Genomic DNA, 23,658 nt, shown 5'->3' on the forward strand with positions numbered 1-23,658 from the left:
ATCGAGACAACGGAGTGTCTCAAGTCCCAGCGCCTGCTTTGAAGCAAGAAGCGAAACATTTGAAGGGAAAAAAAGGAGAAATAGTTTCTGATTCAAACAAACAAAGAGTGGTTGCCATGTCGACAGGCATCTATAAATAATGTCCAATGTTTGTTTTGTGAATGCGGTCTCCCCCGGGAGCTTCAGAGACCCATAGAGTGATTCTGATTAAACAGTCTTTCCTCATAGCACTCAGCCCTGGAACGAACCATTTAACTGGACTGAGAGGTCAGACAATTTAAGGGAAAAAAATAAAATGGGTCTTTGTGTAAAGGAATGTACGCTTAAAGACTGCGTTGTTGGTATGAATTTAGAGAAATGTAATTTAATGGGGCCACAGGTGCACATTTTCCACAAGTTGGAATGATTCTTTATGAAATGTCTGCAAAATACTTTGGTTAAAATTCCTTAATGGGCATGTAAAACAACACCTCTTTTTACCGTCAAAAACAGATGTTCACAGCGACCCGTTTCGGTGCATGTCTCTTTAAATGATAATAAGATACTGCTCACCCTGCCTCTCTCTTCTGTTTTTTGTGTTTTCGGTGGTGCATTTCCTTCAAAAACAAAACTAATCCCCAGTGGAAGAAAATTAAGACTCTCATGTTCACTTTTACATCCAAATACAAAACACCTGCAGTGCGTCAGTGGTTGTGGGTGGGGCCTGAGCAGTATGATGTCATACTGCTCAGAAAATCAAAACGGTTTCATAATTGAGACTGTTTAGGTTTTTAGGGGATTAAAAAAAGAAGTGAATGGATTTTTATCATTGTAGGGTGGTTGTGTCCACACACTGATAAAAAAAAAAAAAACTAATCCACTGCATCCCCAGTGGGAGAAAATGAAGACTCTTATATTCACTTTTATATCCAGATACAAAACACCTGCATTGCTTACGAGACATTGTTATTGTTACAGCTGCGCAAGCGCAGAGAAAATGTCAGACAGTGTACAACTGGCTGAGGGTGGAAATATGCTAATACGGGACAGTCTGTCAGCAGTTGTGGGCGGGGCCTGAGCAGTATGATGATGAGAAAATCAAAATGGCTTGATAATTGAGACTGTTTAGGTTTTTTGGGAATTAAAAAAGGGAGTGATATATATATATATATATATATATATATATACATATATACATATATATACATATCTACATATATATATCAGAGGTCGCGTTAACGGAAAATTCTTTTTATCACCCGAAAGATTTTTTATCAGTGACGGAAAAATCTGAAGGCATTTTGACAGATTACACTGAGGGTGATCTATTGCTAATTGTAGCTATAATTCCCACTCCTGTCCCGTTGGTGGCGAGTGCGCTCCAGTGTGGCAGCAGAGCACGGAATCCATAACAAAAACGAAATTATCACAAATGTTTTCCTATTCATTTGATTACACACAGCGGAGTACACAGAAGCTACAACGATCTATCAGGCCACATTAAAGAGCGCCAAAACGGTATTTATTGCTTGAATTTCCTAAGGAAATTGACAGAATTTGAAATCTGAGACTTTGTTTCATAACAAAAGTAACACAAAACCTGGCTTATTGCTATTTATTGGAAGGAAGACGCACTACTGTCCATACATCAACTGAAAACAACATAGACCAAGAGATCGATTGTGATTTAAGAATCAATATTGGTTTATTAAAATTAAAATCGGGAAATCGTTTTTGTTTTTTGTCGTCCTGTAGGTTCATGATTAAAAACGAAAATGTGAACAAAAATAAAAGCAATTAAATGTGTTATTCTAATCAAAATATGAAAATTAAAACGACGGGTAAAAATAGATAATGACAGAATTTTTACGACACTGTCTGTCAAAATGACGGACAATGTTGAAGTCTAGCAACCTCTGATATATAATATATATATATATATATATATATTATTGTATATAGGTTGTTGTATATAATTATTGTATATATTGTATATATTGAATAAAGCGAGTATTAAAAAAAACATTTATTTTATAGTACACTTAAAAAATACAATGCTAATATTCACATTTAATTCACATTTAACTTTTTTTTTTTTTACATTTTATTATTATTTTCAGTGTTGAAAATGTTGTTTGTGTTTCTGGTGGTGCATTACCATCAAAAACAAAACTAACATTTTTTTTTTTTACTTTTTTATTTTTATATGAATTTGTAACATTTTCAAGCCTAAAATCAGCAAGCTTTTATTTTGGTGGGTTGTCGATTACCAACTTATTGACTGATTGGCTCACTAATTACTTGATTGATTAATCGTTTTACTTTTTTATTTTTGATAGATGATTTTAGTCTGATAAGTGAAGGAAATCCCAACCCCCCCTACTTATTTAAAGTACATTCTCAACTAGTCTCCTGTTACCTTGGTTACATATTCAGGAGAAGTGATGGTGGCATTATAAGAGGATTTCAGAACACATTCAGAATTTTATTATATGGTAAACATTAAATCAAACTAATTAATATTTAGTATTTCTGTTTATAAAATGCAGCTTCAGTTCTGGATGCTGATTGGTCAAAACAGCATTCCAGTCATGATCAAATATACACTCCAGCAGCACAATTTAAGATGTTATAACACAGCACAGCCACTCGCACTTCATTGCTTAGGTATAAACCTCTTTGTTTTTGTATGTGGCAGGGAATGGTGAGGGTTGTTGGAGCCAGGCAGACGCAGACGTGGACAGACAGAGTGGGAATCACGAACCGTCCCCTCAGACAGCAGGAGGAGAGATTTACCCATCCCCGTCCCAGTGGTTTCATCTGGACTCTTCTCTCCCATTGAACATTGGAACATACTACCAGGTCAAAATCCACCTGCATCTTCCTATTGGGTAAGACGGTTTGCTTTCACTCGAACGTTTCTGGACTGGCTTGTGCACAAGACTCATTCTTTCATGGGTCAAGCATTTGTACCCTCAACTTCAAAACAGATGTACTCATAATAGACCTCTTATGAAAGGAGACTTGTGTGATGTCTTCTGCCCGTAGGGTTTTCTGTCAGATGTGACTGGTAAAAGCGTGGAACGTTTTCTGTCCCTTTCTCAGTAGCGGTTGTGTGTAAAGACGGGTAGCGTGAGGTCAGCCTCATCACACAGCTGCGTGAAAATGCATTAAGTGTCTATGTTTCTCTTCTTCTTTCTCGCTATACTTCGATCACTTGTTATTTTTCTTTCACTTGCTGACTCAACACTAGGCTTCCTCTTTTTCAAACTCCACTCACTCTTTGGTATTTGTTCCTAATTCCAGTTTTCTTTGTCGTCATCACATAGTTGTCTGGAATCCTCCGTTTTATTGTCTTTTTGATTTCCACAGTCTATGTCTCTGTGTTTATTTCCATCTAGCAGGGTTATTTAACCCAAAATTGGAAACAAAATCTTTAGAGAATATCTTCTTTTGTAGAAAGTTTTCTGCCACAGAAACGTGTCACGTTAGTCACGTTAGTCACATTAGTCATGTTAGTGTTTCACCTTTTCCTCATTGACGGTTTTATCCTCAACCTTCACAAGCTGTCTTTCTTCTCAGCGACTAAGTTTAGCTTCTGTTGTGGAACTAATTTCGCTTCTCATCCTGACTACCAGCTCCTGTTTGGAAAGGAGGAAGCTTCCAGCTTGTCAGAGCATGTTAGCGCACATATAGACTGAATGTGGATGTGATACGTGGTGTAAGATGACGTTTCGGTGGGATTGGCTGTGTGTATGCGTGTAGCGTGTCTGTGGGGACAGGATCTGATGCTGCTTGAGCTGTATTCGGGCCCAGCGGTGCGTGGATAAGCCCGTCAGGAGTGTCTGTTCAGCTTTGAGTTCTGACAGGGATCTCTCTCTGCCTCTGGTGTCATTTCACACTCCCTCATTTTCTCCTCCAGTCCCCCTTTGTCAGTCTAAATGGAAATCCACTCAGTCTCTCTTTCCCCTTCATTCGGTGTCATTCTACAGCATCCTTTTTCTGTAAGTCTCTCAGCCTTTTTTATTAGTCTCCAACAGGGATGTCAAAAGTATTGGTACTTCGGGTACCAAGTTGATAGTAACATTTTTGTGCAAAAAATGAAACTATCACTACCACCGAGTATGTGAGCGGAGTTGAGGGTAGAGCTATTTATTTTCTTGCTTGAGAGTAAATGACGTGTGTAAATTTTGCCTTTTGTGGTGAAATGTTCTCGAATAATGACCGCCAAACCAATTTTCTACATAATTGTATACTTTATGTCTCTTGTATCGCTCGGCGGGCTTTTTTTCTCATGTGCTAAAATAAATCCAGCTCAAATGAATATTCATCTCCATTTATTTGCTTTGTACCAATGTTTAAAATGGGATAATGTGCACTACGAGTCAAAAGATTTTTAATGCTCTCTAATGCTCACCAAGCCTGCTTTTATTTGATCCAAAGTACAGCAAAAACTCAGTTTTTAAATATTTTTGCTATTTAAAATAACTGCTTTCTATTTTAATATATTTTAAAATGTAGTTTATTCCTGTGATTTTAAAGCTGAATTTTCAGCTTCATTACTCCAGTCTTCAGTGTCACATGATCCTTCCGAAATCATTCTAATATGCCAATTTGCTGTTTAAGAAACATTTTTTATTATTAATATTATCAATATTTAAAACAATTAAGTACTTTTTTGGATCATTTGATGAATAGAAAGATCCAAAGATAATCATTTATTTGAAATAAAAAGTTTTTTTTTTTTTTTTTTTTAGCAGAAAATCAGTATATTAGAATGATTTCTGAAGGATCATGTGACTGGAGTAATGATGCTAAAAATTCAGCTTTGAAATCACAGATATAAATTATCTTTTAAAAATATTTAAATAAAAAACAGTCAAAATTTTACTGTTTTTGCTGTACTTTGGATCAAATAAATGCAGTCTTGGTGAGCAGAAGAGGCTTTCTTTTGACTGGTAGTGTACAGTTAGAGTCCTGAACACACTGTTGGGTCATTTTGTGATAATAGCTTGGTAATTATATTATACATTAAATATTAATACTAATATTAACAAATACAATTAAAGCAAGTGCTTCTCAATTATCCCTCTGCATTATCTCATTTTAAATACTGGTACAAACCATGTAAATGGTGAAGAAATATTTGAGCTAAATCAAAAGACATTTTCAGCCAGCATTACACCAGTTTTCAGAGTCACATGATCCTTCAGAAATCTATGTATCTAATATGCTGATTTGTGGCTCAAGAAACATTTCGTATTATCAGTGTTGAGTTTGTTGAAAACAATTTTGAGGAAGCTGTACTTCATTTTTTCTTCCACGAATCTGTGATGACTAGAAAGTTTAAGAGAACATCATTTATTTAAAACTGAGAACTGCTTTTGTAACATTATAAATGTCTTTACTGCCACTTTTGATCAGTGTAATGCATCCTTGCAGAATAAAAGTATTAATTTTTTGTAAAAAAATTAACTGATCCCAGACTTTTGAACGGTAGTGCATATTACATTAATACTGATTCACTGCAAGTCTGACTGACAAGCAGGCCTGTAATTAAAATGAGTAGTTTCCTTTTAATATATTTTACTTTTAAGTTTTTTCTATATTTCACTTACATACAGTACTGTTTTATGTTAATATTGACTTCATTCTTAATTCCTTTTGCTGTTATTCTCATCCTCTCACCCTTCCTGATTTTTTTTTCATCCCCTACAAATGTTCTCCTCATTTTCTCTCTTTCATTCTCTTTCTCTCTCCCCTGATCTCTAATTACTAAACAATGAGTTAATTACCTGAGTCAGAGCTCATGAATTTATTCATATGCTCTCTGGCACTCTGGTAATTACCAAAAGCTTGTAGTGTACCAAGCAGAAAGGTTCTCCCCCCCGCAAAGGGGCTGTTCACGTCTTTATTACAGTGCCCCCATATCCATTCACTGTCTCTGTACAGGGAGACCCTGCCGCCGTTACCATGCAGGAGATGGACTTCTCAGGCAAGTCACATTATGAAAGTCGTGCCTCCGTTCTCATACAGTAGATAAATGTTTACAATTTCCACTTGGAATGAGAGCGACAAAATAAATCATTACATCACCATTGTTTACAGCAGCGATATTTTGGAAAAGACAGAACAGGGAGGGCTGGAGGTGTTTTTCAGCTGTGTGATTGTCCGCCAGCTCCATCGATTGGCCCGTTTCCAGTTAGTCCGTTCTCAAGTGAGTCTTTGTGTTGAAACGACAAGCGTCTGTACTCTCCACGGCTCTCGGCACAAACTGCACAACAATGCGGCCAGTCTAGTATCTATAGAGATACTGTGTACAGAAAGTGTTGCATAATGATCTTTAATATCTGCAGCTTATTAGGAGCTAATTCCTCCTCTGTGGCTGAAGTGTATCGATTGAAGGGCGACTGGGGAAGAATAGCTTCGTAATGGCCTGAGAGTTGAGATTCAAGAGTGTTTTCGATCTGACAAATGAATGCTAACAGTATGTTTACAATTGTAAAATGATCCTCGTAGGCATTATATGAAATTATATTGTGAATGAACAGAATTGAGGATCGTAGGAGGTCAGTGTCACATGAAAAATGCTTAAAGAAAATATACATCTTGTGGACTTTTCTATTATTTTTGGCATGCTTGGCATAGCATCAGCGCGCTGGACGTACTGAAGCGCTGTCATTTCCCTCGTGGCCTCCCTGATAAAAACTAAAAGGAAAGGTCATCCGTAGGCCGGATGTCTCACAGACAATGTGAAATGTGTTCAAAGAAGCTGCTGTTTTTCAAAGAAGTTATTACCCTTCTTTCTCGCTCTTTGTTCGAGCAGATAATGAAACAAAACAATTGAAACATCCTTATCTGCCATGCCTTGCAAATCCACATATTAGCGTTATTATTTTACATTGTTACATTACGATATCACTGACGACTATCTCTCAACTATAATTAGATTTCTGCTAGTGTTACGTGTCTCTGTCCACACTTTTCTTACTAATATTTGTTTGTACTCTTTAACCAACTACAACCAAATATATTTGTGGCTATTTCAGTTTGCATAGATTCTTTTCAACAGCGTTGTGTTTTGGTGTCTTTTTTCAGTCGACGGGTAGTTCCACCCACACTGAAATCTCTTTGATCAAAGTCTCACTCAATATTTATTTATTTTAAACATCAAATATGTTCATATTGGCTCTATTTTGGCTCTTATGTCTTTCTTTCAAACATGGAACAAAAAAGAAGAACTTTTGAAGAGCAATCTGGTTGCTAATTTTCATGTAATCACAAAGAATGAGGACTGGAGCTTTCAAGCTTCTAAAAAGTGCACAGAAGCACCACATGATAGCTTTGTGTGTCGAACAGACTGATATTTAATTCAGGTGATGAGAGTTCATCAGAAAAAGAAAGAATGAATCATTCAGTTCAGATATTTTAAAGGAGAAGTCCACTTCCAGAGCAACAATTTACAAATAATTTACTCACCCCCTTGTCATCCAAGATGTTCATGTCTTTCTGTCTTAAGTCGTAAAGAAATTATGGTTTTTGAGGAAAGCATTTCACGATTTTTCTCCATATAATGGACTTCATTGGTGCCCCGATTTTGAACTTCCAAAATGTAGTTTAAATGCAGCTTCAAAGGGCTCTAAACGACGGAAGAAGGGTCTTATCTAGCAAAACGATCTGTAATTTTTTTCGAAAAATAAAAATTTGTATACTTTTTAAGCACAAAGCTCGTGTAGCACAGGCTTTGGGATGTGTGTCCACAATGCTACGTACTATTGAATCACGTCGAAAGGTCACGCGGAAAGTAGCCGGAACTACAGACCCACTGTTTACAAAGCGAACGCGCAACCAAAGCGAACCCTGTCAACTGGATGGCAATGGTTAGAGAACTATTAATAACACACAACTAATAGTATAATTCACGTTCACATTCACACACATCAAATGGAGTATACTTTGAAAGGCTACGCGTTCGACTGTATGCATACGCTAGCGCACTTGGGGCTTAAGTACGGTGGCCGAGAGAGCTCAACGCGCTGCAACTTAAGAAAACACATGCAAATAGAAAAAACGACAACAAATTAAGAGAATATCTTCATCAGTTTGACAACACAGGTGCTGCAAATCCTCGCAACGCAAACACAAATACGGAAACGCGCTGCAAACACAGAAACGCGCTGCAAATAGCACGGACCACAACGGAAATGTTTCAGGGGGACGTCGAAAAGTGACGAACCCAGCTGGGACCTGATCATTTGTTCAGTGGCTTTTGATCAGAGTAGAGGTGTTGTCGGTGAACTAAAAGGTGAGTTTTTTGTTTATTTTAACATCCTGATCATACGATTCATTGGTCTTTTGGATATTATTAGACTAATCTGACGAATTACACACTTAACTGTGAAACGTTATTAACTTAATTGCAAATAAATATATAAATAAATAAATATATGCAAATAAAAATAACGTTCAAAATTCTGCAGTGCTTCATTAATGGTTAAAATCAGGTCAAAATTCAGGTCCCAGCTGGGTTTGTCACTTTTTGAGGTCCACCTGAAACATTTCCGTTGTGGTCCGTGCTATTTGCAGTGCGTTTCTGTGTTCGGTTGTGTTGTGAGAATTTGCAGTGCGTTTCTGTATTTGTGTTTGCATTGCGAGGATTTGCAGCGCCTGTGTTCTCGAACTGATGAAGATGTTTTCTTAATTTGTTGTCTTTTTGTTCTGTTTGTTTTCTTAAGTTGCAGCGCGTTAAGCTCTCTCGGCCACCGTACTTAAGGCATATTAATGTCGTATTTAAAAGCACAGCAAGGAAACTTCATATCACTGCTGTTTCATAAGCACCACCTGCTGTCAGAGAGTGAATTTGCATCTCATTCAGCCCATCTGCTGCTTTTGGTTTGTGCAGATTTGTTTGATGTAGCATAATTTCACAAAACCAAAGCTAGACCATTGTATTCTTGCTTCAAATTTAGAAATTATGCAATCTAATTTACATTAAAAACTCTTCATGCTATGTGTAGCATGTTTGTTTGGATTATGATTAAAATGCAGTGGTTTTGCAACTGTTTCATGCATTCTGATTAATATAAAGGCACAGTCAGAGAAAAAAAAAAACATTAAAAATGTGATACAAATTTTTGGTCAAACTTCCCAGCACTACTTTAATAATACTTCTTAGTGCTTTCACGTCTGCATTGCCCCGTTTCCAATTCTGTGTAATTGCAATGGAAAAAAACAACCTGTGTGTTTAGAAAAATTCTGCTTTTGTGTGAGAGATTATGTACTCTTGCACTAGCCATGCAACTGAATGGAAGTACTAACGGGTAAAATGTTCGTATAAATATATCGTAGTTATTCTTATACTGTACATTCCTGCAGGCTGTTTTGTCTGGGTCAGGGACACTGGCCACTAAGAAGCCAGAAGGATGAGAACAGAGCAAGTCTTTCACCGAGACAGGGAGAGATGAGTCATTCCTCATGTGAGATTTTGAGGAAGAATTAAAGGGAAGCCTTCGGCAGGGACGCGCCAGGTCTTTCTGCGTTCTGAAGCTGCGAGAGAAAGACATGTGGCAGATAAGGTGCAAGGCGGGGGAGGTGATGTGTTTATCGTAGGCAGTGTGTGTGTGTGAGTGTGCGCGTGAATGTTTTTCACAGGCCGGACAGCTTCCATAATGTGCGGCAAGATGCTCGAGGTCTCTGTGATTGACGGGTCCTGCCGGGTCTGATGGATCCTGGGGGAGATTAATGTCGCTATTTTTCTGTCGCTTGCTACTTTAACTTTTACCCTTTCACTCTCACTCACGCTTTCCTCGCTTTTCTTTCCTGTGCCTCGTTCATTGTTATTCAGTGTGAAACTTAATTCATTTGACTGACAGGAAGTGCAGTTCTTGGAATGCAAACCTGAGCATGCACGTATCTGTCACACCCTTGTGAAAATGCAAACACCGCACGGCAGTGTTTAATCAACACGTACAAAACATGCAGCGACACTCAAAAATGCTCATTTGCATGCAGCGATCTGTGGCGTGTGCTGGACTTTTGAAATGAGGAGCCAAATTCCCCTCTGGGCCTTTTTGTCCAATTTGTGTAACTAAACGATGTTTACATTTACATTTGATAGAGACATAATTTCCCTTTGATGTTTACAAGGTTTATAGATGGAATGGGTTTTCAAGATGGCTTCCAGGTGCCTGTTAGTTAGTTAAAAATCAAGTTTAAAGGGGTCATGACATCAAAATCAAATTTCCCTTGATCTTTTGGCATAAGAGGTCTTTGTACCATTAAAACATCCTGCAAGTTTCGTAGCTTAAAACGTCCTTCTCATTATAAACAAAGCATTTATTTAATCAAGCTCCAAAAAGGGCTTGTTTGGATCAGAGGTGCAAGATGACATTCCCCAGGCACAAACATTTGCATGAACACCTCCAGAGCAAGGCATCTTTTCGCCATAGGCCACGCCCACTGGCGTTCAGCAGCTTAACGGCGCATTGCTTGAATAGTGTAGAAATTACTGTTACTGCCACTATGCAATAGTGAGGGGGCGTTGATACTGTTTCCTATGCAGTGACATTAGCCAATCATAACAGTGGCCGATTACTGAGAAGCCTTAAAGGACCCACCCCTTAAAAACAGATCATTTCAGACACAATTTGTTGAGTAAACTTAAAATAATTTGTTACCCTGCTGCCTTAAAATTTTAAGTTCAGTCAACTCAGATGAGTTAGTTCAACTTGAAACTAAGTGACAATTCGAGTTGACTAAACTTAAAAGCTGTTCATTACCCATCTGCCTTAAAATTGTAAGTTGAATCAACTCAAATATTAAGTTGTCACTTAAACTTAACATTTCAAGTTGACTAAACTTTTTTTGAGTTGACTGAACTTAACATTTTAAGGCAGTGGGTAGCAAATTATTTTACGTTGACTCAACAAATTGTTTTTTTTACAGTGCAGAGGGTCAGATTGAGGGTTGAAAATAATAATTTTTTGTGCTAAAGCTTTTAAAGTAAACCTGAAGGAACATATTCAGTAATAAAAAAAAAATCCATGTCATGACCCCCTTAAAAAAATCAGTGCTGTTAAAAAGTACCGTTTCATTCTGCTTTTAAAAGACATAAATAAGGTCATAAGGTCATAAGTAATGACGGTATTCACAATTATTTTAATCTTTTTACAGCAGTAAGAAACAAACTTGCATACATTTTTATTTTAAAATCTTATTTTGGTATTTGTGTCCTTGGATTTGTTGGATACTATTCTCTATTAAAATGAATATAAATGCATATTATTATATGTAGTATATTATTACTTTTGCTGCTTTAAAGCAATATTTGCACTACAAAAATAATTCTGACATTAAATGCTGGGTAAAAAAAGATTTAAAATAAAGTCAAATGAAATACAAAGTAAATATTTTCCAGATAACTTTTTAATCTATTTTTTGTGTTTAAACAGGCAGTTAATTTAGCACACAATTGTCTTAATAATATAATACTATTTTTCTCATTCAGTTTAAAAAATGTCTTTATGAAAGATAGAACTTAGGAAATATTTTAGCAAGTGTTTCATCATATTTAAGGATCCTTTGTATAAAAAAATTGAAAACCCCTACAATATATAAAACACCACTTATCTTATTTTATGAACAAGCCACCAATAATTAGTATTTTTGTATGTTTACATTAACACACTAAACTAAGTTGTGTGAAAAAATGAAAATCATACATTAAAAGCATATTATACCAATTAATAGGCTATTATTAATGGCCACTTTAGACAACACCATTAATAGACCATTAGACAACAAATCTCTAGTTGATCTCGTTACATTTGTTTTATTTCTATACTGTCAGTTGTTTTCTTATCCAAATTCTTGAGCAGTTGCTGCCTACTTGGACAGAAGCCGCTGGTTGTAATTGTGAGAGCATGTATTCAGTAGTCCATTCTTGGAAAATCATGCCCTCTTTTACTATCTCTCTCTCTTTCTCTCTGTTCCCTTGTTTCTCTTTCTTTCTTTCTTTCACAGAGACAGAGAGCGAGGGATCAGTTGAGTAGCTCTCTCTGGTTGAATGATTCATCCCAGCACACACACACACACACACACACACAGCTAGGAGAGTTCTGATGCAGATATTTTTAGAGCGCGTTGGCAGTGGGATCCAGGGAGATAGGCGTGTGTGTGTGTGCGCGCATGTGTGTGTGTGTGAGTGAGTACTACAGACAAAAGCAGAACGTGATCAGAGAAGTAATGTCACATCAGAACGCAAAGACAGTGACTCAGTCTACAATTCTCCTTCCAGTAAAAACAAACAGTGCGAACAATCAACAGACTCTACTGTCCTCATCATTATAGACATTATGACTAAACAGAACACAAATCGTCACTTTGACCAAGTTACTGTGAAATCAACACATACTGTACTGGCAACATGCTACAGACTCTACTGACCAATTGGCAACCACAGCACAGACGGAACTGAAACAATGTTGTGTGTTCTGTAGGCAGGGATGGATTCACAAAAATCTCGTTAAGAAATAAACTAAAACGTTCTTAGAATTAATTATAAGAAGAATGTTAGGTGCGATACTTGGAAAATTTCTCATATATTTTCATTGCCTGTTGATAAGCCACAATATTTACATCTTGAACACAAATATCTGATAAACCTAAATGTATTCTAGATTATACAAGTAAAATATTATGAAATATTATTTTTTATGTTTGTTTCTCCAGAATTTGCTCTTATTATGGTTTTTCTTTAGAATATTATTTTTCAAAGTTTCAAAAGTTTTTCTCAGAATACAAAATACTGTTTGTCTTAAGAAAAATTAAGAATTTTATTCTTTAGGTTGTTTTAGAATCCTCAAACACATTATTGTAAAGTCTAGTTAATCTGCATCAATATTTTATTTATTTATTTATTTATTTTCCAGAATTTGGATTCTTTTTTTTTTCCTTTTGAACATCTTCAGAGGTTTTTCTCAGAGTACAAAATATTCTTATTTTAAGAGTTTATTTAAAGAATTTTATTCTTTAGATTGATTTTGAATCCTGAGACACATTATTGTGAAGTCTAGTTAATCTGGGTGCTTTTTTTATCGACATCAAGAAGTTATTATATTTTATTTTACTGCATTTTTATTTTATTTTATTTTATTTTATTTTATTTTATTTTTATTTGTTTTTTTCCCCCGAGAATTTGGATGCTTACATTTTTTTTTTCTTTAGAACATTCTTTTTTTATTATTATTTTTATTATTTTTTTTTTTTTTTTAATTTCAGTTTAATTTTTTTTTCTCCATAATTTGGATGCTTACAATTTTTTTTTCTTTAGATGTTTTTCTCAGAATACAAAATATTCTTATCTTAAGAAAAATTATTAATTTTAATTTTTAGGTTGTTTTAGAATCCTCAGAGACATTATTGCAAAGTCTTGTAAATCTGGGTAATGCTTTTTTATCTTCATCAACAATTTATTTTCTTTTATTTTACTGAATTATTATTTTTTATTATATTTTATTATATTTATTTTATTTTATTTTATTTTATTTTACTGAATTTGGATGCTTACTATTTTTTTTTTCTTTAGAACATTCTTTTTCAAAGCTTTAAAAGTTTTTCTCAGAATCCTCAGAAATGTGAGGTCTAGTTAATCTGGGTAATCTTCTAAACTTCTTGGCTGTGTTTGGAATAGTGTACAAGTATACTCCTCTTACTATTTCTGCAACATTCAGAATGTATGCCATAAAATGCACTTGCCCTTCTATATGCAGGGTGATGAATAAACAAGAAGAAATATTCATTTTAATTTGAGTATCATTTGATCAGACAACCAAAATACTGTGTGTAAAGACTGTTTACACACATTTGTGTTTACACAGTCCCAGTGTATTACCCTTTGTGTATGTATAAAGCAGTATGCTAGTATTCCTTTACAAATATAGCCATAGACCGTATACTAACAGCACATAAACAGTGACCTCATAGCTCCGTAAAAATGTTTCTTGTGATCTGCGCATTGGGCATGTTCACTATGCCATTGTTATGTAAGCGCTCACTGCTCAACTATGTAATGTAAACACTGCCCTGCCTTAAATGGAAGTGCTAGTGCATATCACAGAGACTATATCAGCCTGCTAATAGAAATACATTTCAATTAGCATGGACGTACTTCCAGTTGGACTTAGCTAAATCCTTTATGTGAGTCATATGTCAGACTCTGAGCTTAGTCGAAGCAGCCATTCTGGTGTAAATGAGCGCTGACTCTGAATAATTAAAATGCCTTGCCAGTTCTCTTGTCCTTGCCTGGTCCCTCTCTCATAACTCACCCACATATAGAGACCCGGGCGGGAATGGTTTTGTAAGGCTAATGCGGGCGGTGGAAACGCCTCATCTAGTCGTTCTGAGGGACAACCTGTTCTCACCGTCTAGATGAATATGATGAGTGAGGTGTGGTTGTCATTCTTTCTCTCACTCTCACACTCTCTCAGGTGTTTCTCTTCACTCACAACTCTGAGTGAGCAAAAACTTGTTTAGTGAGTGAGAGTGTGGGGTTTGTAGGTGTGAATGGCGCGTCTGTGTGTGCGCGTTCGCACATGAACCTGCACATACGTCGCATTGTGTGCAGGAGCGTCTATTCAGTGGAGCAGAGCTTCATGTAATCAGCATGAAAAGACATTCATACTTTACACTGTAGGTATTTTTCTTAGTGTGTTTGTTCTGCTTACTGTAATTGTGATGTAACAAATGGCTTTTAAAGTAAATGGATACTGCAATCAGAAAAAGTGAAAAGATTTCAGAGAACGATTAGTTTCCATTGAAAATGCTACATGGCACAATCAGAACATGTTTGAGGTTTTCTATACAGTTCTATCATAACAACTTTATTATTGCTGCTGCTGCAAAGGAACAACAGGAACATGCTACTGCTATTACATCTACCAATACACTGTTGCACATAAAGCATATATAGTAACCCGTAGCAGATCTATAAAGGTGGAGCTGGGGAGGTGGAGGGTTTCAGAGAAACTCTGAACTCAGCACAGTGTGAATGCCAACCAGCCATTTAAATGTAAAGCAGCAAGCTCATTGGCTGTGTATGCCACATGAACCAATCAGCTTGTGCCAAGTAATTTAACACTGTGAATATCATCAGTTTGCATTAATGACCAATCAGCCTGCGCCATCTAGAGTTTCATGACAGAACTTGGATTTGGGAGATTTCACCAGGCAACTCGATTATGGTAAAATCATATTTTGGATTTAAGTGCCTCATTGCGTTTATAAAACGGTGCCAACAGCAATATGAAAAAAGACAATAAACAGTCTCTATTTATTTTCCATGATTATGATATTATGTAAAATATATGCGCAATTATGAACAAATATGAATGGTTATACATATAAATGTAAATAGATTTAAAATTAGATATAGGTATAATTAGATACAAAAACATTTAATATATTATAGATATAAATAATTGTAGTGGTATAAAATAATTATATTTCAAATAAATTCTGATCTTTTTAATTTTCTGTTTATTATTTAATATTCTGCTTATTTATTTATTTATTTATTTATTTATTCAGAATTTCAATTATTAGTGTTTTTTCTTTAAAACAATTTTTTCTCTAAATACAAAATATTCTTATCTTAAGAAAAATTAAGAATTTTATTCTGTAGATTTTTATTTTTGAATCCTCAGAGACACATTATTGTGAAATGTACTTAATATGGATAATTCTTTTTTTGTATCTTTATCAAGATATGTTATTTATTTTATTTTTGTTCTATTTTATTATTTTATTTGTTATAGTTGTATAGTGTATTATCCTAATCATAGTCTATTTACAGTAGCAGATACATATCCATATTTAAAACTTTGTAAATCACTAGCTTTTGCTAGTTGTCATATAAACATTCACGAGAAAGTAGCATTCCAGAAGATGACGTAGGAGGTAGCCATAGTGTAAGCTCCGGTGAGAAGTGACGAACACAGAAGTGCAGAAGAGAGAGCCAAACAAAACACCGGTCGCGAATTATAAGTTAACAAATTGGATTTTGTAAAGAAAAATGTGTGTGTGGAACCTAGAGATTACGGTTTATAAAATTTAAATATGGATATTGTTCTTACAAAAATGCATCGACTCACTTCAGAAGGCCTTTATTAAGCCCTCAGAGCTGTGTGGAGCACTTGTTATTTTGGATGGATGCACTTTATTAGACTTCAAAATCTCAACAGCCATTCACTGCCATTATAAAGTTTGAAAGAGCCAGGACATTGTATAATATAACTTAGATTGTATTTGTCTGAAAGAAGAAAGTCATATACACCTAGGATAGCTTGAGGGTAAGTTAATCATGGGGTAATTTTCATTTTTGGGTGAACTAAAAAGATAACAATCGGTTATTTGCTGCTCAAGGCATGGTTTATACTCCTTTGTTTTGTTTAGATTTTTTTTGGCCAATCCGTGTATTCACTACTGTCATTTAAAATGGACGCCCACCGCCTCCCGTATCCATCCTTACGTCCACCCATGCCTCTTGCATTTCTCCCTGTCTTATTGTCACACCTGTTTGGAGGTTTCCCGGCCCCTCAAAACACACATTTCATCGACCGACAGTGACAGGCACTGATTGGAGCCTCGGACCAATACGAGGGTGTGAAGAGGGGGCGAAGTCAGCGTTCATCCCATATTCTCCGGTTGCTTTGGGTGGCTTTTCCTCAGGTTTTTCTCCTGACAGCTTTGGCTAGCACACGGGGCAGGCTGCTGTCACTGATAAGGCAGGTGACAAATGAGCCAGCCGCTGCCTACACCGGTTTTACATTTAAAAATGGCCTAGGCCATCTTTCGGGATGCCAGCATGAAAGATTCCCACCCCGCACCATCGGAATCAAAGCTCTCTGAAGTAACCCCCCCAGGTTCAACTCCGTTTTAACCCCTTGTATAGACTAGTGAAGGTTTGATAGACCTGAAAGGATAAGAAATGGAGCTTCTATTTAAGAACTGGTTGAGTGTCAGTGGCACTGCGGCTTGTACAGCGAGACTTATGAGAGCAGTGTTGTTATTTTACGCTCTCCTCGTCTCCATGGTCACAGGGCAGATTGGAGTGCCAGCGCTGTGTGTTGTGATTGCGATGATGCCCTGGTAGCGGCACGACTGACGCGCGAGAGAGAGTTGCAGGAACCTCTAGTGTACACTAAGAGAGGGTGCTAGATGGATTGCGTAGGACAGCAACTGAACATTTGACGGCAAATCCATTAAACGTCTCTCGCCTCACCATCACTTTTCTCTCATTTTTGAAAATGTATCAGTGTGCTTATTTGTTACTTTCTATACCCAATGTCTTTTTTAACGTTGGCCGTTTCTGAGATCCTTTAATTAGTGTTGTGGTCAAATGACATGTTGCTGTAAACCCATTGATTTAATGATGTCGTAAAGGCCATTTATAGTAATGGTCAGCTTTGAGATATTAGATATGATATACAGTGCAAGGCATGTGTATGAGAAAAGGTTGCTATATTTTTAATAGCTGTCCATTTCAAGTCATGCTGTTGCTATTTTTGAACGTTTAAAGTCAACATGAAATCAAATCTCAAACTCTTTATTAGACGGTCCTGGTCCTCTGGTCTGTCTGTTCATGATTTGTTGGCACACATTAGTCTAAATGTTTAAAATGTAACATGTTTGATGACAAACCAACAAATTTAACACAAATTACTGTGTTACCAATCAGAAAAACGTCCCTATTCAAGCCAGGCCGGTGCTTCTTAATTACTGGGCCTCAGGTAACTTCCAATATAATATTGTGTACTACAGTATTATTATATTATATTTATTATATTTATTATATTATATTTAGGGCTGTCAATCAATTAAAATGTTTATTCTAAATAATTACGTGTTCGAAAAAAGTTTCGAAAAATAAATTTGACTGGAAATACCCACAAAAGATTATTTATAGCTATTTTTTGTGTTAAATGAGAAAGTATCAAATAGATATTACAAACTGTAGCTTTAGAAAGAAATATTTTATTTGATTCAACATACAATTTATTACACATAAACATTTAGGTAAACTATAAAACATACGTTTTTTTGTTTATGCGATGAAAGTCATAGTAACTAAAACAGCTTTTTTACTTCAAAATACCTTCTTTCATGTTCCACAAAAGAGAGGTTTGAAAAGACATGGGGGTGAGTAAATGATGACAGAATTTATTTTTTGGAGGGTGAACTATCCCTTTAATGTTTTACTTTTTTTTTTTTTTTTTTTTTTTTTTTTTAATGAAATGATACTTTAAATAAGAAACAAATTCTGCAAGCAGGTGGCAGTAAATGTCTTTGACTCTTTTATTCATTTAATTTGTTCAAACGGCTGATTCATTCAGGAATGAATTAAATGGCTCTCTTTATGAATGGGTTTTTGAATCATTTGTTCTCACAATTCTTTCAAACGCGATTCATTCAGAAACTAAACACCGCTGTGCTGCTCAGAGATGCGCAACAATTTTGCTGTCGCTTCAAAGGTAATATGTTCTCTGCAAAATTGAGCAAAACAGATAATATTGTGTTCAATATATAACACAATATCAACTTCTTATTTACTGAACTGTTGAATAAAATCACATTTAAGCTTGTGATATATCAGCACTCTTCATATTGCTCTTGCTGCCCATGTGATATTGTGTGATATGTAATATATATAAATAAACAAAACACTTACAGGGGCATTTTTTTGTACCAATATCTTAAATTTTAGGGCATAACTGCATTTGTGGAGTTGTTGCCCTGCATCATATTTGTCAACAGTCAACTAGATAAATTATAAAATGAAGTTATTTAAATTATAAAATGTGTTATTTTTTCATAATTAAGTAATTAAGTTAACATGTTAAACAGACATCCCTAATTATATTATATTATATTATATTATATAATTGTAAATTTGTGCTAAAATATATATTTTTTAATTAAAAAATATATTTTATTTATCTGCATTACATTTTAGGTCTTTTTAAGTTTTACTGAAGAACACACAGTTCTTGTAATTTGAAAACTGTGATGGTGTTCTGACATAAGGAGGCAAAGACTTACATTTTTTTTATTAAATGTAAATTAATGTCCCAGTCACATTTTCTTGGTTAAATAAGCATTACTTAAAAATAAAAATAAAAAAAAATCTACATTAAGATGTAATCACAATTTATTTGTTGAAGGCAAGTATAAACTCAAAGTTAGTGTTTTTAAGCATTTTACATTTATTCTAAAATGATAACTCAAGGCAGTAACAATTCAAACAATATATTTTATTTGTAAACTTATGTTCAGCTATTCTTTTAATAGTGGTCTTTTACATTTTTTGAATCATGAGTCATCAAAGACCTGTAAATATTGGTCACAGACGGATTTACTTTTTCAGATTTTTAGAAGTTTTAGAAGTTCTAAAAAGGTGATTACCCACTAAAAACTCTCACAGATCATGTTTTTAGGCCATTTTATGTCTTAGTTTGACGTAGCAAAGTGCTTATATCTAAGTGTGTGAGTTACTTTTTTGATTAGTCTTTCCATTAACGGCATTTTATTGTTCATTCAGACTGATTCGCGAACGTGGAACGTGCATAACAAAAGAGGCGGGATTTACTGTATCGCATGAACCGATCAGCCAATCGTAACCAGTCGTATCCAGTCATATTGCGATGGAGGCATTGCCTCCTCTCATGTGACTTTCCCCCTTTCATTCTGCATATTGGATCAAATTGGATCTTCAAACATTGTTTTGGACTGTATGGGCCTTGGCCTAAATAAGGTTGAAAACTGCTGATCTGCAAAAGCTATATATTTTTTCACTCTGACATATGCCATGTTGTGGAAATATAGTGAGCTGCAAATATTGTTTCCTTCTGACTGTACAGGTTTCGTTTTGAATCAAAATACACTCTTGATATGACTGGTGATGAGCCGAACTGCATTGATGTGAAAGATTACACAGCCTAATTTCAGAGACAGGCCGAGGCCGGAAATTCACCCTGGACAATCTGATAGGTCACTGCATCTTTAATGCGGATGTGGTCTAGGCAGTTGAGTCAGTTAAGGAAAAGACCCCAGTGGTGTTTAAAATCTTTCCCATGGCCCTCGTCCATATGCTAATCATTAAGCTCAGGCCTCTCTTAAACGTGTTGAATGACCACAAAGCTTGGGCCCATCGAGTCATTTCCTGTTTAAGTGTACATGAGAGCATATGATGTGCATTCAGTGAGTATCAAGGTCCAGGAGGAGTCGATGCATACTCAAATGAAAAGAAACAGTGCTGGAAAATGATGTATGTTCAGTCATAATGTGATGGAGTATAGTGAGGGTTGTTACCGAGTCGGTTTAGTGCATTACGCTATTGACTCCACTATGAACGCCACATGCTCTATCCATTGTCTGTACAGTTATAATCTTTCCTTCTGCGTCGGCGTGAGATCAGTGTTTGGAGAGCTGTTACTTTAGACCTAAAAATACAAGCTGAGTTCACAGCTGCGATGGAGGCTGCTGTGTTCGTTTCCTTATGGGCTCGAGGGTTCGCTGAAAAGCATGCGATGAGGCTGCGAAAAGGTGGGAAATGGGAATGCCTGTAGGGAGAAAGTGATTGTGAATTCTCTTTGACAGGGTTCTCACCGTTTTTGTTACCTTTTTTAGTCTTTAGCATTTCTGTACTCCTCTTTGCAGCTGTGCATGTCGATCCAAAGCGTATCTTATGCCACACGAGAGGATGAAACATGGTAATGAGTAGCATGATTTAATAGTCTCTCCTACACTTACAGTATATTTAGGGCTGTGAAGCTGTGATGCCATACCTGGTGATTCCCAACAGGAAGTGAAGACTTGCTATGGGAAGTAGAGTTTTTATGTTCATTTATGGTTGATTTAAGGTCACTTCATGTCAACGTTTGGCTTTTGGTCTTTAACCCTCATAGTGCATTCAAAATCTGCATTTATCATTTGCATATTCTGCTTGGGCTTGAAAAATTATTGCTTTATACAACTTGATATTTTTCAACTAAAACCATATTGGATGTGGTCAGCAACTTCTCCTATTGAGAAAATGTGAAAATATATCTTTTTGTAAGTTTTCTAAGTTATTATGCTATTTTATGCATTTTTCCTTTTTATTGATTAAAAATTGAGAAACTTTATTACCCATTATGGCTCAAAAAGAGCCCAAATTTATGAAACCAACATACTTATTTAGAACAAAACAATATAAATATTACTCTGAAAAGATGTACAGAAAAAAACTTTTACTTTCAATAATAAAAGAATAATAAGAAGAATAATTTTGCATGGTTATTAACAAAATGCAATTTCCAAAGTGTGATATGGGAAAAGGCTCAGTGTGTTTTACAGTATTTTTAATTTTATTTTTTTTAATAATATAAATAATATTTATAATATTGTAACTTTATAGGTGATTAAAATAAAAAACAAAATCTGCAGTTTTTCTAAATTCAGTTCCCTCTGTGTGATATGGGGAAAAGGCTCACTTAATATATTTTACAGAAGGTTTGTGTGTGTGTGTATGTCTGCTTGTTTTTGCTACATTGTGGGGACCAAATGTCCCCACAAGGATAGTAAAACCTGAAATTTTTGACATTGTGGGGACCAGCTTGCCGTCCCCATGGGTACAAAAGCTTATAAATCATACAGAATGAGATTTTTTGAGAAAGTAAAAATGCAGAAAGTTTTCTGTAAGGGTTAGGTTTAGGGGTAGGGTTAGGGTAAGGGGATAGAAAATACAGTGTGGACCGTATACAAACCATTGCGCCTATGAAGAGTCCCCACAAAGATAATAAACCAGACGTGTGTGTGTGTGTGTGTGTGTGTGTATAATATTTTTCATAGATAATTTAAAAAAAAAAGTATTTTTGATACCTACTCTTCATTATTACTCCACATACCCGGCTCCAAAATGACCCGAACTCGAAACAATTAGCATTTTTTAATGGTTATATCTCTTTAAAAAACATTGTGAAAAATGTGGCAAAAATTAAGTGTAATTTCAGGGTCTTAATGCACACAAAATGTAGTTATCTTACTAAAAACTTTTTAGTAAGTTTTTTAAGTTTTTAGAAATTATGTATTTCTTCTCTTCCAAAACAGACCTGAAAATGTTATGAGGGTTAAAATAAATAAAGTTTGTCATTGGCAGCTGTGGCAAAAAGTCAGGATGCACAGTTGGTAATCATATTTAACAAATAATTTGCATTGAGCATTATTGGATATTAAATTGTTTGTGCAAATTTTCTATAATTTTTACATTTAGATCACCTTAGCTGTCTTTTAACGCTTGCTTATTAATGATTTTTAGTTTTTAATCTTTTTTATTTATGTTTAAAAATAGCATAAAATTGTCAGCCATTTATTGAATTTTATTATTAATTCATGGTAGAAAGTCAGTGTGAGAATTCGGGTTCATAAAGTCATCCTTCTGCATCCCTGTCTTTTCATGTAGAGGTCAAAGCGCTGCCTGTTGGAAGGTGCATTGAAGTGCTGATATGAGTCATGTGAAAGGAACTTGCATGTACGTCCATTTAGCTGTGCAGAATATACACAGAGTCTCGGCTTACACATTATGCTCCGAGCTTATAGAGAAAATGCATCTCACCGAATCTATATAGGAAATGTATTTCTCTCGCTCACTTTCTGCTTTTCTCATGTACTCCAAGTTGAGGTCTGGTTTCATTCAAGGTTGTGGTTTATCTGTGGTTTTCCATCCCCCACAATTCCATAGGGCAACAGTGAAAAGCTCAAGGGCTTGTTCGGTAACTGCCCTGAGGTTGTCAGTGTAAGCAGTGCTGCTTCATAAGCACCCATAATTACACTGACCTTGGGTCAGTGTCGTGTATACCGTAACGAACAGCTAGAGGAAACAGCCATTTGACATTCAGATTCTAGTGTGATTGTTTCAAACACTGCGGTACATAATGGCAGAGGAAAGGGTGTGCATCATTTTGACTATAGGAGATGGGAATTAAGGCTGCATAACTTGAGCTAACTTGTTAATGTGATTCAAATGTGTAAAATAGATTCAAATGCCAAGTTCTGTCATAAAACAATCTGATGATATTCACAGCGTTAAACTACTTGGCACAAGCTGATTGGTTCATGTAGCATACGCAGCCAATAAGCTTGCTGCTTTACATTTAAAAGGCTGGTTGGCATTCACTAGAGCATTTCGCAGCGCACTTGAGATCAGAGTTCCTCTGAAATCCTTCACCTCCCTAGCTCCACCTGTATAGATCTGCTACGAGTTATTACATATGCTATTTGCGCAGCAGCAGTATGTCTTAAATATTTACAGCACTGAATCTGAATAAGTATGGTTCTCGATTCCCACCCCACTCTTTGCTTCTCCTGTGAAACGGAGGGATTTCGTACTTTACACATCAGTTTATTGATTCATCGTTTACACTCCATTGCCGATCACCTTAACACACCATCCTGATCTCGATATTTCTCCAGACTCAGACACAATAAATGGATCAGGATGGTTTGTAATAGACACTGGAGGAGCCGTAAAGAAGCAGAACACATTGATTAGGTGAGAGTGAGCCTGAGCGCTGAGGAAACCTCCTTGTCTCAGAGTGTAGGACAAGGGCACTTATCAATAATGAGAAGATGGGAGTGATAGCTGCA

At 35.8% G+C, this 23,658-nt stretch overlaps 1 protein-coding gene across 2 annotated transcripts in view; it reads left to right on the forward strand.

Moving 5' to 3' along the window:
• atxn1a (ataxin 1a) overlaps positions 1-23,658 on the forward strand; it is a 131,236-nt gene that overhangs the window by 34,921 nt on the left and 72,657 nt on the right. For both annotated transcript variants that reach the window (XM_051136242.1, XM_051136243.1), the window contains exon 2: positions 2,678-2,870. The gene's annotated coding sequence lies outside the window, so the exon portion shown is untranslated. The remainder of the gene's footprint in view (positions 1-2,677; positions 2,871-23,658) is intronic.

This window comes from Labeo rohita, chromosome 19 (assembly GCF_022985175.1).
Source record: "Labeo rohita strain BAU-BD-2019 chromosome 19, IGBB_LRoh.1.0, whole genome shotgun sequence".
Lineage (NCBI taxonomy): Eukaryota > Metazoa > Chordata > Actinopteri > Cypriniformes > Cyprinidae > Labeo > Labeo rohita.